The 12,743-nt window shown below is 40.1% G+C and overlaps 1 pseudogene; it reads right to left on the bottom strand.

The window, feature by feature from the left end:
• Nucleotides 1–10,864: 10,864 nt before the first annotated feature.
• On the bottom strand, nucleotides 10,865–11,675 carry LOC121884694 (annotated as a pseudogene).
• Nucleotides 11,676–12,743: the final 1,068 nt, after the last annotated feature.

Raw genomic sequence — 12,743 nt, forward strand, 5'->3', positions numbered from 1 at the left:
TTGTTGTAATGGCAAAATGGTGCAGGACATTTTTAGAGTAAGTCCCTACATAATCTGTTACTGAAATTTAATAAAAGCATCAAATGAGTGCTTTTTCAGTCTCCTACAACTGGACATACCCTAGAGAGTTAAGAAAAAGCAATTTATAGTCTCTTGGAGCCATGGAGGGAATGTATCAGTAAAATGAGGGCACTTTGAAAACAGGTTGTTTACCTCAAACATGTTTTCCAGGCTGTAGCTCAAGTCCATAAAAGTCGTCAAAGGAGACCGTCTATGCAGCAGTGGAGTTGCAGCAAGAGAGCCCTAAGAAAGCTGATGTAATGTGAAGTTGATGTGTGTTACCACAGAAAATGTGTAAATTCGCAGATGACTTGGATGAGAGGTATAAATAGGGAACTGATTTTATTTTCTTCTTTAATAAACCAAACAAAACAAAAATCAGACACAAGTTATTATTCAATACAAAGAGGAGGACAGGTGCCTGCTGTTCTCCTCAGGGCTGGATCTCTTACATCAATTTAATGTACTTAATTTTTTTTCATGCTCATCTATGATTGGCCAAGACACATAAAATGACGCTCTAAGGGAGGATGTCCTCCCTAACCAATCAACAACCAGAATGCAATATTGACTTTGCGTTGGTCCAATGATAGTTTCCAATTCTCTCCACTGTAAGGCAGGGTAGCAGCAGTAGATAACGAGCAGTAGATAGCTCCTTGCGTTAGCCAACGCAACAGGTAGCTTGTTGTAGCAGCCTGAAGGACTCTTTATACACCAATGGAAGGACTGTTAAGGACTGTTGATAAGCTAACAGGAGAATGGATTTGGACTGTGCGGCGCAGCAGTGGCAGGACGCCACTGGGGAGGCTGGAGAGAGGGGCAACCGGAGAAACAACTAGGAGAGTTAGCTTGTTTGTCATTGTTGCTAATGATATCAGACTGCTTAACCAGCGGCCACAAAGTTCTGTTAACTAACAAACAAGATGACCAACAACCGCAAATGACTTGATACTTCATCTCCATGAAAGAAAGAAGAAGATATCAGATAATGTGAGTCAGATACAGCTTCTCTCTCTGTCTCTTTGGTCACTAATTTCATCTCTGATGGTTAAATGTCTCTGTGTGGCTGTTGTGTGAATTTATCTCCTTAACAAGAATATAGCAGATATCATATAACGTGCTGTAGGTAGTTTGCTTGTTGAAGTTACAGTGAGCTGTCTGGACTCACTCATTCACTTGGAATTGATCCCGTTTTTAATTGAGTGGTTGTTCAGTCGCCTGTTGATGTTGTGTGATTAGTGAATGAATGAATGATAACATGTCAGCTTTGTAGACTATATTTTGTATGTTGTGCATATAGATAAGAGTGTGTAAGTCATGTATTTGATACATGAATTAATACTTTCTGATGTGAACCTACACTTTTAGATCTGTGAATGTTTTTAGTGTTCAATCTTTCTTGTATTCAGCACTGATCTGTACCTGTATCAGATTATAAATTTTGTGGCACTTAATATATTTCTGTATACTAAGAAAACACACAGTAAATCATGTGATATGTTGTCTGTTTCTGATGAGAACATGAATCTGTTGTCACAATAGAACAATACTATAAATTTGAATTTCACTTTGTTGGTAAAATGACACATCCTGAACCACTCCACGACTAAAATGAACATTTCTTTGTTTAGAAACAATATGTATATGCTAAATGCCACTCTGTGATTTACATCAAGACAAGTGTGTTTTTATACAGAAATCTGACCAACTGCAGCTTTGAATTTAAAGTTTAAAGAAACTTTATCAAATTATGCAGACAAGCATCCCTCCTGCTCCCTCTCTCCATTTTATCCTTGTTAGAGCAACTGTATTCTTTCCACCCTATGTGTCATGTGACAACAGATTAAGTTGTAAGATTTATGACTCAGATGCAGATGTTACTTGACCTGACTTTTCTTATAAGTGGAACATGTGGCCCCCAAAATTACAAGCAGCAGAGGAGGGCAGAGGAAGACAGAGTGGGGAATGCTATCAAATTACACATACAAACAGGATAAATTAATTGTTGATTACAGTCTATGGAGGGGAATTGTTGATCATAATGAAAAGATAAATTACATCTGCTTTATCCTGAAATGCTGCCCAGGACTGTGACTTTTTCTTACCACAGAGAAAAAGGACTATATAATTAATATATAATGTAATAATTAGAATATTTTCTTATTGGACTTTTTCTAATTGGACTTTACAGTCCAAAAATATTGTTAATAGATAAAAAGACTTCATTTGGCTGCTAGAACCTTGACTAATGCTGAGCAGTGTGCAGAGATGATCGCTGTGTTCATACTAGGGGTGTGCAGAGAGCCCAGTATTTGTATTTGTATCTGTATTTGTTGAGGCAGCAAAATTATTTGTATTTGTATTTGTTTTCGAATAAAAGTGGAAAGAGGCTGAATAAACTACCTTATGAAGGAAGTCCCCACACCGAGTCTCAAACTGGAGTCTCTCACATCATAGACGACTGCGCTGACTACTGGCCTAAAACTTTACTCATCGCCTCATTGCAGGCAGACCTTTACCTATTTATACACCCATAACACAGAGACAACACACTGTGTAACGTAATGTGCATCATGTTGCAGGTGGATGGGACTCCCCTTGTTGAGACCTGCTGATAGACTTAACAGCGGAGCAGAAAAGAGAGACTGACATAGCGATATAACTGACCTGTGCCCTGATGTTTGACATGTTTTTTTTTTCTACCCAAAAACAAGTAATTTTTAAAATATTTGTATGAAACAAATATTCATAAAAAACCACACTATTTGTGCTTTGCAGAACAACATATCTGTATTCGGGCACACCCCTAGTTCATACACCAGTCTTTGTTAATATAAACACACAGGCCACCACCTCGGGTCTTACCGGACAGTGAAGCAATCCTGCCTGACTGGAGAGCGGTTAGCCTAGCTAGCTGGATAGCGGAGTCAGAGATACTCTCATGCAGCCATGTCTTGGCGAAGATGAGGGCACAGCAGTTTGTGATATATCTCCGGAAGGTCAGAAGCAGTTTTATGTGGTCTAGTTTTCAGGTTTGTCATTGGAGCGCATGTTGGTGAAGAAGGCTGACATGAGAGGTGATAGACTGGGGATAGTCTCTAGCCTAGCTTGGATGCCTGCTCCCTTGCTGCACTTCCGCTTCCTCGGGCACTGCTTTCAGCATCCACCTGGGCGATTGTTCTCGTGGAGTGATGCTGAAGTCTTATGATCTAGTGCCCAGAGAAAGCTGAGGCAACGCAGATTCGCCAATGTATCTCCACCCAGTTGTGTTTGGCATTTTAAAAAACTTTGTGGTGATGACGGTAATGAGCTCAGCCCCACGATAGGCATCACATGACTGCTTTATTGTTGTAATGCAGTTATCGTCACAGCCCTAATGTTGCCTATTTTATTTAAGTTCCTAAGCCTTAAAATTTTTTGCACAGAAAGAGAGGTGCATTGGGAAGAGGATCTTTAAACAGTATGATGAAATACTATTGCAAAACCTGTTTCAATGTTCATTTGTTCACTTGATTTATTCCAAGACAGACTTGACAAACTGTGAACCTATCCTTTAATGTTGTATCTTAATATCTTGGTGTAGATATTTTCCCTCTCTTCTGCAACATCTTCACTGTTTCCACAGAATACACCCTCTGCAATTAACACAGGAGCCAAACCCCATAATGATAACAGTTTCTGCTTTACCCTCAGTCTGCCCACACTGCCTGAAAACCCTCCGGCATGATCAATGCGTCAGTTATTTTCCCGTGTATTCTCAGTCAAGAATATTAGCAGGCAGTTGTGATATTCCCAAAGAGTGAAGATCAAGGCAGTGAGCTTATCCACCTCCTGTTCAGCAACCGCACATTTCCCATGACAACAGATTGAAGGTTGAGTTCAAATCTTATTATTCTCTCTCTGATCTCTTTTTTCTTCCACAGGCCAAAGTGCTTGGATAACTTTTTGTATGTCCCTATAGCTGTATAACTACGATGGTTGCTGCTAGTAAAGCTGTTTGTAGCTGTCAGTGAGAGAGCCTTATAAAAGACATGAAGTAATAACCATAAACGTCAGAGAAGAAGACACATATAGTGGATGTAAACACATCATGCATTCCCTGCTGCAAATAGTGTGTCGTGGTTATTACTGTATGTACCTGCACTACTTTATAAGGGTAGAGAAGCATGCAACAAATGGCTTTTACCAGTGGATCGCTGAATGTCTTTCTATTATAGATTTTTCACTTTTGCTCCGTGTGTGTATGTGTGTGTGTGTGTGTGTGTGTGATGTTCTTTATTCTTGATTCATGACATGTCCATACTCCTCTCTTGGCAGGGGAAATGTAAAGGTTAAGAAGCAAGGGATTGATGTCAGCTTCAAACACACATGCATTTTTCAGCTACTGGACTGAAATGCATATGCTCACATACATGGACGCATACACACACACACACACACACACACACACACACACACACACACACACACACACACACACAGGCTTCTAAGGGTGTTTTCAGACCTGCATTGTTTAGTCTGGTTGAATTGGGCTCTGGTTTGTTTTCCCCCTTGATGCGATTAATTTGGGCAGATCTGAACACAGCAATCATACTCGGGTGTGGAAAAAAACTACTGAGACCTTTTGTCGATGTGGTCTCAGACCAGTCACAACCAGAGGGTTGAGGTGTTAGGTGTTCCTGGGGGTTCCCGAGCCAGAATCCCTGGATGAACAAAAAGGTCAGGAATCTGCTAAGGCTTAGAGATGCTGCTTACAGAGCTAATGACACTGCAGCCTATAGTCTAACAAGAGCTAATCTTAAACGAGGCATTAAGAACAGCAAAATACAACAACAAACTCAGGATTGAGGACAATTTTAATAATAATGATCCATGATGCATCTGGCAGGCCGTTACAGATTATAAAATGAAGGAAGCCTGCAGCAACCCCTCACTGGCAGAGGACCATAACGGGTTCTTTACCAACTTTGACAGAGATAACAACAATAGAGAAATGGATAGACTGCCATCAGTTCACCATGGACTGAAACTGGACACTAATGAGGTCAGAAGGGCACTGCACAGTGTCAATGCAAGGAGAGCAGCTGGACCTGATGGCGTCCCAGGGCATGTGCTTCAGGAATGTGCCAACCAGTTAGCAGAGGCCTTTACCAATGTTTTCAACCTCTCCCTGACCTACACTGTTGTCCTAACATACATCAAATCCACAACTATCGTGCCCATCCCTAAGCAAAAAAACTGTGAGTTGCCTGAACAACAATTGGCCGATTGCAGTCATCCTGGTGATAGCCAAATGCTTCGAGAGGGTGATTTTGGCCCACATCAAATGTACCCTCCTGACCACATAGGATCAGCACCAGTTTGCCTAATGGGGAAACTCAACCAAGGATGCGATCAGCTTTGCCCTGCATACTGCCCTGCATCACCTGAAAAGACTAGACACGTACATCAGGATGCTCTTCTTGGATTTCAGTTGGGCCTTCATCACTGTCATTCCCAAGAGACTAGTGTCCTGAACACAACCATTTGCAACTGGACTCTGGATTTTCTGACCAACCAACCCCATACTGTTAGGTTAGGAAAACCTACATATGTCCTTCACCCTCACCGTGAACACTGGTGTGCTGAACCCTCTCCTTTATGCCCTCTTCACCCATGACTGTCTACCTGTCCACACAACATTATTGAGTTTGCAGATGACATGACAGTCATGGGCCTGATTTCTAACACCGATGAGTAAGTATACAGGGACGAGGTGCGAAACCTGACAGCCTGGTTTGCTGCCAACAATCTCATTCTTAACAACAAGAAGACTAAAGAGATTGTGGTGGACTTCAGGAAGACAAGTTGAACAGATCCCAGCCCAGTGTTCATTGACGGTGAGGCTGTGGAGAGAGTCTCCAGTTTTAAATACTTCAGGGCACACATCACTGAGGACTTCTCCTGGGACATACACACCTCCACTGTCATTGGAAAGGCACAACGATGCCTCTACTTTCTGAGGAAGCTGAGGAAAGCCAGACTGCTGCAGATCCTTCTCATGAACTTCTACCACTGCACAATGGAGAATATCCTGACATACTGCATTACAGCGTGGTATGCCAGCTACACCAGGTAGGACCAGAAAGCTCTGCAGAGGGTTCATCAAGATGGCCCAGAATATCATGGGAAACCGCTGCTGGCAGTCATGGATATCTTTTTAAAGATTATGCACTGAAGTTTGATTTCCCCTTGAGCATCCAGCATGACCAGGGAAGTGAATTTGAAGACCAGTTATTTGCATAGCTAAAGAAGAACTTTGGAGTGATGGGCTCAAGAACAGCACTGTACCAACCAGAAGGTAACAGACAAGTTCAGCGGCTAAATAGAGCACCACTGTAAAAACTGAAAATGCTCACTGAAAGGCAGAAGTCAAATTGGAAAGTCATTGCATTAACTCATTTATGCATACAGCAGTACTTGATGTGAAGTCATAGGCTCATCTCCTATTCAGGAGGTAACCAAAAGTACCACTTGGGAAGATTGCATCCACAAAGTCATCCATCAGGTGGGAAAATATATGCCAATGTATGAAGTACTGCCAGCGCAAGGTAAAGGGTGAGGAAGTTGAATTCTGCACTATAATCTCCGCTTACAGGGGCGTAACATGCTTTCCATACAGGGATGCGGATAAGCAAAATCAACATTTGCAAGCCACTAGCCGGAAAAGTAATCGAGATTCGACCTGGACAACACAATGAAGTACATTGCATTCTTGATATTTGACCAGAAGACCTTCTTCAGGGCCTTCTACCTGTGCTCCTCCCTAGACACAACTAACCAATGAGCAGAGTGAACGTTCTCATGTGGCTTTTAGTGATGCATTTTGGTTTGCTTTAATCTCTTCCTCTGTGAAAACGAAGGAGAAAATACAACAAGTTTACTAACTCATCCATTGATTTGGACCAGAGCAAACCAACTATAGGTTTTAAAACGCCCTAAATATCTTGTCTTTCTTTGCTCTTGCTGCACACCTTCTCAGTGATTAACATTTCAGACACACTCTCCATTTTCCTCTCTCACTCTTTCTCATCCCGGCTCCACATTTAAACCTGTTTTCACACAGAGGGGCCAAAGAGGATTCTCTTACAGGAATGCTGTTGAAAGATTAGAGGCTGTGACTGAAACAATCACAACCACAAAAAGCACGCCTCAACACTCCTTGTTCTCACCTCTTAACTTTCATACAAACTCCTCTCTAACTTCCTTTGCTGTGAGGTGAAAACACTATCTACCGGGTGAAACTGTCTGTTAGATTTTGCAGTGTGACTTCAAGTGTAATTCAACTTTGACTTACCAACCATGTACCTAAAATACGTAGTTTCAGGTACATGACAGATTTCATCTCAGTTATTATTCATTTCTTCATGACACTGTAAGATTATTTGGGTGTGCACTTGTCCAAAAGCCAGTTGATTTTTTCTTGTCTTTTCGTCTGCATCATCTGGCTAGAAGAGGGCATAAAATAAATTATGGGAAATACAGCATGAGCTCAATCATAGAATTCTTCTTTTCTATTCAACAACTCCAGCATCTCTCTATAATCATCTTAATATTTCCCTTACGTCTGCCGATTATAGTTTCCTTGTTTTATAATACAAAACCCCAATCTTTTCAGGTGTGGTATGTTCTCCCATTTGCCCTCTTTCCTGATCACAACCCTTAGTGTCTCATTTTCCTTATTTCACTCTGCACTCAGCATTCATTTCAATTTCTCTTTCTAAAAGCACCATTTTCTCACAAATTCACAGCTAACACAGGCAGGTTCCAAAGCTGCCACAACAACATGCTGAGAGGATTTTAGAGGAAATGAGGTGAAATGATATGGAAAATAAGAAAATTGGTAAAAGTTGCAGATGATGAAAATGAAAATGACATTATAGTTCACTTCCCTTCTTAAGGCTACATCTACCTCCATTGCTACAAAGAAACAGGGAAGAAATATGCACACACACATACACAGATCAAAGCTTTGCTTTGCACAAACCACAAGTGGTTTTACATGAGATGATACTTAATATTGTGTTGACACCGCAACAAAATTCCAAAGACACTTGAAGCACTTCTTCTCATTACACTGCATCCGGATGACAGCTCGGATAGTTTTGCAAGTCTTCTTTAATGTCTGCACCAGTTCTGAAACTGTCAGACTAAGATTTTTTTTTTCAGCAGCTCCTTTTTTAAACCACAATTGGTGATGATCACAGCTGATGTTAACAGATAGGGCGCCATCAAAAGTCCCATTCAGTGTAGCCTATTTAAATCCTTTTGTCAGAGATAAAACGGAATACTGTCAGTGCTGGGAAAGAACAGTTGGTTTGAGGAGGGAAAGAGCATTAGCGAATCAAACCAAGCAGGGTCAGTGTTGTGGTGCTTGTTCATGTCGGAGGAAGCATGGTGTAATCACTTATCAGGAAATTGAGTTATTGTCGAGAGGGGGAACCGAGAGAGAATCATCTAATTAGAGAGTGGGAAATTTTCAGTTTTTTCTCTGCATTCAGAGACACGCATACACATTAACTGACCTTTTTGTGTGTTGTCAGCTTTCCTTTTATGTGCTTGGGGTCTAATAATGAATAATCAGGTTGCTGCATGTATTATTATTATGTAATTCTAGGACACGGAGAGAAAAAAATGTGTTAAGACTCAATATACACTGATGAATTCCATTACTTTAACAGAACAACAGATTCCGTTCTTGTTATCCATGAGTCTTAATTCAAATTTCTCTTACCTATTTCATTTGATGTCAGTAGCTTCCCAAAAGCAAATGACGTACAATAGGATGCTGCAACACTCTGCTCACAGGAGTATGGGCAATGGTACTTCTGTTCTTACTGTATCCTCAAATGGCCTCAAAGGAAAATGAATAATGAGCAGGAACTGTATTCAATTTATGGCAAAAATAATTTCAAAAGTCAACACAGAAGCTAGATTTTCCCATTAAGACCAGATGTATGAGTGATCAAGTATTCAATCAATATTTTTTAAGGCAGGGCTAAGAGGAGCAGTTCGATTCCATCAAATTTTATAAGAAAGTAATCCCTCTACTATGCAATGTGCTCACTTGCCTATTTCCTGAAATAATATGGTAAATTGCTTCAATTTATTGATGAACACAGTAATTATAATCGCAGTAATGACTCTGACAATTGGACTCGAGCAGTGTTTACCTCTTTAGCACATAAGGCACTATAGGAACATTGGAAAACCTCACTGCAGTGCTGTCTGTATAGTTCGCCTGCACAGAATTGATTTCCAATACATGCGTCAGCAGAGAGGGGGATTTGTGCCAGGCAGCATGCTGTTTAACTAGCAAGCAGCGTGTCAGGCCTACCACAGATAGCTACAGTAGAGCAGGCAGTGAGGCTTAAAATGAGCACACAACAGTGTTTTGTTTTGTCTTCTGTGGAGAAATGTAGTGTCCTATGTCACTCCATACAATATGTTTCAGATGATTTGAATCAATTTAGGGAACCATTATGAAGCATTAAACTGATAACTGAGCACATGCAGTGCACATCAAGAGTATTTATCAGTGACTCTATTGCTAAATGTGATTATGAGTGTTTGTACACAGACTATCCCGACTAATATCTACTCAAATAATCTATACTCGCTTATACTCTGCAGGGCGGCGGGTGGCCTATCCCGGCTGGGTGAAAGGTGGCGTATGCAGGGCCTTCGCATATGGACAAACAACCATTCATGCATTTACTATGTTATATACACTTATCACATTTAAACTGCTTTTAATGATGGAGTTTTGTTCAGTTTTGTTCTTGAAGGAATTTTGCCTAAATATTGATCAATTAGTCAACTTTGGGAGCCCTCAGATCATGACTTTCTCAGTGTCCATGTCCATGGAAAGTGCAAACAGGATTTCCTGGTAATGTGATGTGAGCAATTATTTGTTGTATCAAAGTTTTCACAACTAAACAGTAAAACATAGGTTTGATATTACTGCCTTTTAGTAAAATTGAGATAAAGTAATTGTAATTGTTGCACTATGCAATAGAGAGTTAATAATTTAAGTACATTTTGCTACTAACATTTATGTACTTTTACTTAAGTAGGATTTTTCATGCAGGACTTTTACTTGTAGTATTTTACTTGGAGTACTTTACTTGGAGTATTTTTACATTGCTGTATTGGTACCTTTACTTAAGTAAAGCATCTGAATAATTCTTCCACTCCTGCATGAATGTCTGCACAAAATTTCACGGAAATCCTCCAAATATTTGTTGAGATATTTCAGTCTGGACCATAGTGGTGAACGAACCAAGCAACCACCACTGCCAGCCCAGAGCCAGGCTGCTAGTGTGACTAAAAGGAATGTAAGGAATGTACTACCCCTCACTGCTCAACCAGTTTACAGCTGAAAGTCAGAACTTTAGCCTTGTTTACTGTTTAATTATAAGCCTAATGTAACAAACTGCTCATTATCTGTCCTGCTGACTTGAGATGGCCATAGGAACTGAATCAATGTAAGGAGAGGGTTTTCAGACAGCCTAAATGAAGCTGTTATTAAAATCATAAATAATGCATGGAACAGAATTTTTTTTAAATAAGTGTCATCTATGGATTTCTTATATATATATATATATATATATATATATACTGAAATAGCTACATTGTGACAGTAACAGATGTCTTACGAATGCTCTTGCATAATAGTTTTACAAAGAAGTTCTCAGTTCTTAAATGCAAAATTTCATAATTTATTCAATCTAATAAGAAAAGTTTGAAATCTGTGCTTCGTTGATCTGACAGCTCCCTCAGCTGCTCATGCAGGACTGATAGATGGGCACCATGTATTTGATGTTTATGAAGGCGTCTTTCCCTCCATTGCACTCAAACATCTCCAGAATCTCCTGGATCAGGTCACAAATGCTCTTTTTTTCTCTCCCGCTGGCTGTATACAATGCCATCTCCAGAGTTTATATTCATGTTCTTGAAGATTCTGAAAATGGGAAGGCTCTGTCTCTAGTAGGGCCGCAGAGCCTCTTCCACCTTGTCTCCAGACATCACCAGATGCTGCACCACTTTCAGGGTGATGGCTATCACCTGACAGTTCCTTGTGTTCAGGGCATTCCTGATGGGAATGATGAGCTGGGGGATGACGTGAAGGATCTTGGGGCCTCCGTGCTCCAGCAGGTCATGGACTCCCTGGTGTGCGAAGACCTCATACAGATGAACCGTTTCCCTTAAGCCATCAAAGAACAGAGGCAGGTAGTGGTGGTAGTCCAGCTTTTCAATCTCTACCTTCCATACAAGTGCAGTTGCGTGCTGGCTTATGCTGCAGTGCTATCGGTAACTCTCCACGCTCATAGAACGAAAGGTTGTTGGTTTGGAAGGGCACTCCCGAAAAGCCCCTGCAGCCAGGGGACCCTCAACCATGACGTTCTTCCCGGTGGCCTTCACGGTGAAGCCTTGGGCTTTTAGCTCCTTCTTGTTCCTCAACATATCCACAGATCCTCTCTTGTTAAATATTGGGGCAAATCCAAACCAAAAACAAAGCAATCTCGCTAATTTGACTCTATGACTCTCAAAACATGATGCCTGTTGTTTTTTGTAGTGGTTGTTTAGTGGTTGCTATCACAAGGTGCTCTTGTTTTCCTATGAAGTCAGACATAAAAAGGCCATTTGGGGACATCAAGACATGCATGAACATTCTAAAAGTTTTATTATAATGCTGTTGTTAAGCCCCACCCCTTGGTTACTGTTGTTATGCTGGTTAAGTTTTTTTTTTTTTCTGTATCTCAAGAACAAGAGCATACAGACAATCATAATACTGTTTGCATTGTACACTCAGTATAATTCAATATAGTTCAACAGTAAGTTCGGTAAGTTCTATTAGATCCTCCAGAATATCTTCTATACAAGATTGTACTGTACCATTTCATCGCACTGCATTTGGGCAATCAGCTTTCTCTGTGAAAGCCACAACTCAGTGGAATGCCATACCTGATGATATGAAGAGCTGCAGTTCCATCAGTACGTTCAAAACCAAATTTAAAAAATCTGTGAAAAACTACTCAGCTCTGTAACCACTGACTCTACAATTTCTTCTCATGAACGCAAATAATCTTGCTTTTAATTAACAAGCTTACATTATTAATTTCTAGTTGACATTGTGGGTGTATGTGATGTGCGATTGTGTATTTTGTATTATGTGTCCTGTGTGTTTTTTGCTTTGTACTGTTCGTCGTTGTTCTCTTATATGTTTTAATTGTGACCTGCTGAAGGGACTGCAGATGAAAATTAGCTATAAGCTAACTCTGGTGCAGTACATCAAATGGTAACATTTATGTTTAACAGTGCACATGGTCCCAATAAATACAATACAACAAACTCCAAAATGCCCATAAAATCAATCAACACCTCTCTAAAAAAGATGAAATAAAAACTGAACATTATAACCTTTATGTATAGGAATTATTGCAGGGCTACTGTATTATTATGTGTTAGTTTTATCTAAGTGTACCTAATAAAATTGCAATATAGTACGGTAGAAACAGTTTTTAGCACTACTAAGCAGTGATGAGGACTATTAAGAAATAAAACTAATGAATAATTACAGAGAAAATAAGAATAAATCATTAGAATAAATAAAAATAAATAAGAAGTTTGTGCTTCTAACC

This window comes from Thunnus maccoyii, chromosome 18, assembly GCF_910596095.1.
Source record: "Thunnus maccoyii chromosome 18, fThuMac1.1, whole genome shotgun sequence".
Lineage (NCBI taxonomy): Eukaryota > Metazoa > Chordata > Actinopteri > Scombriformes > Scombridae > Thunnus > Thunnus maccoyii.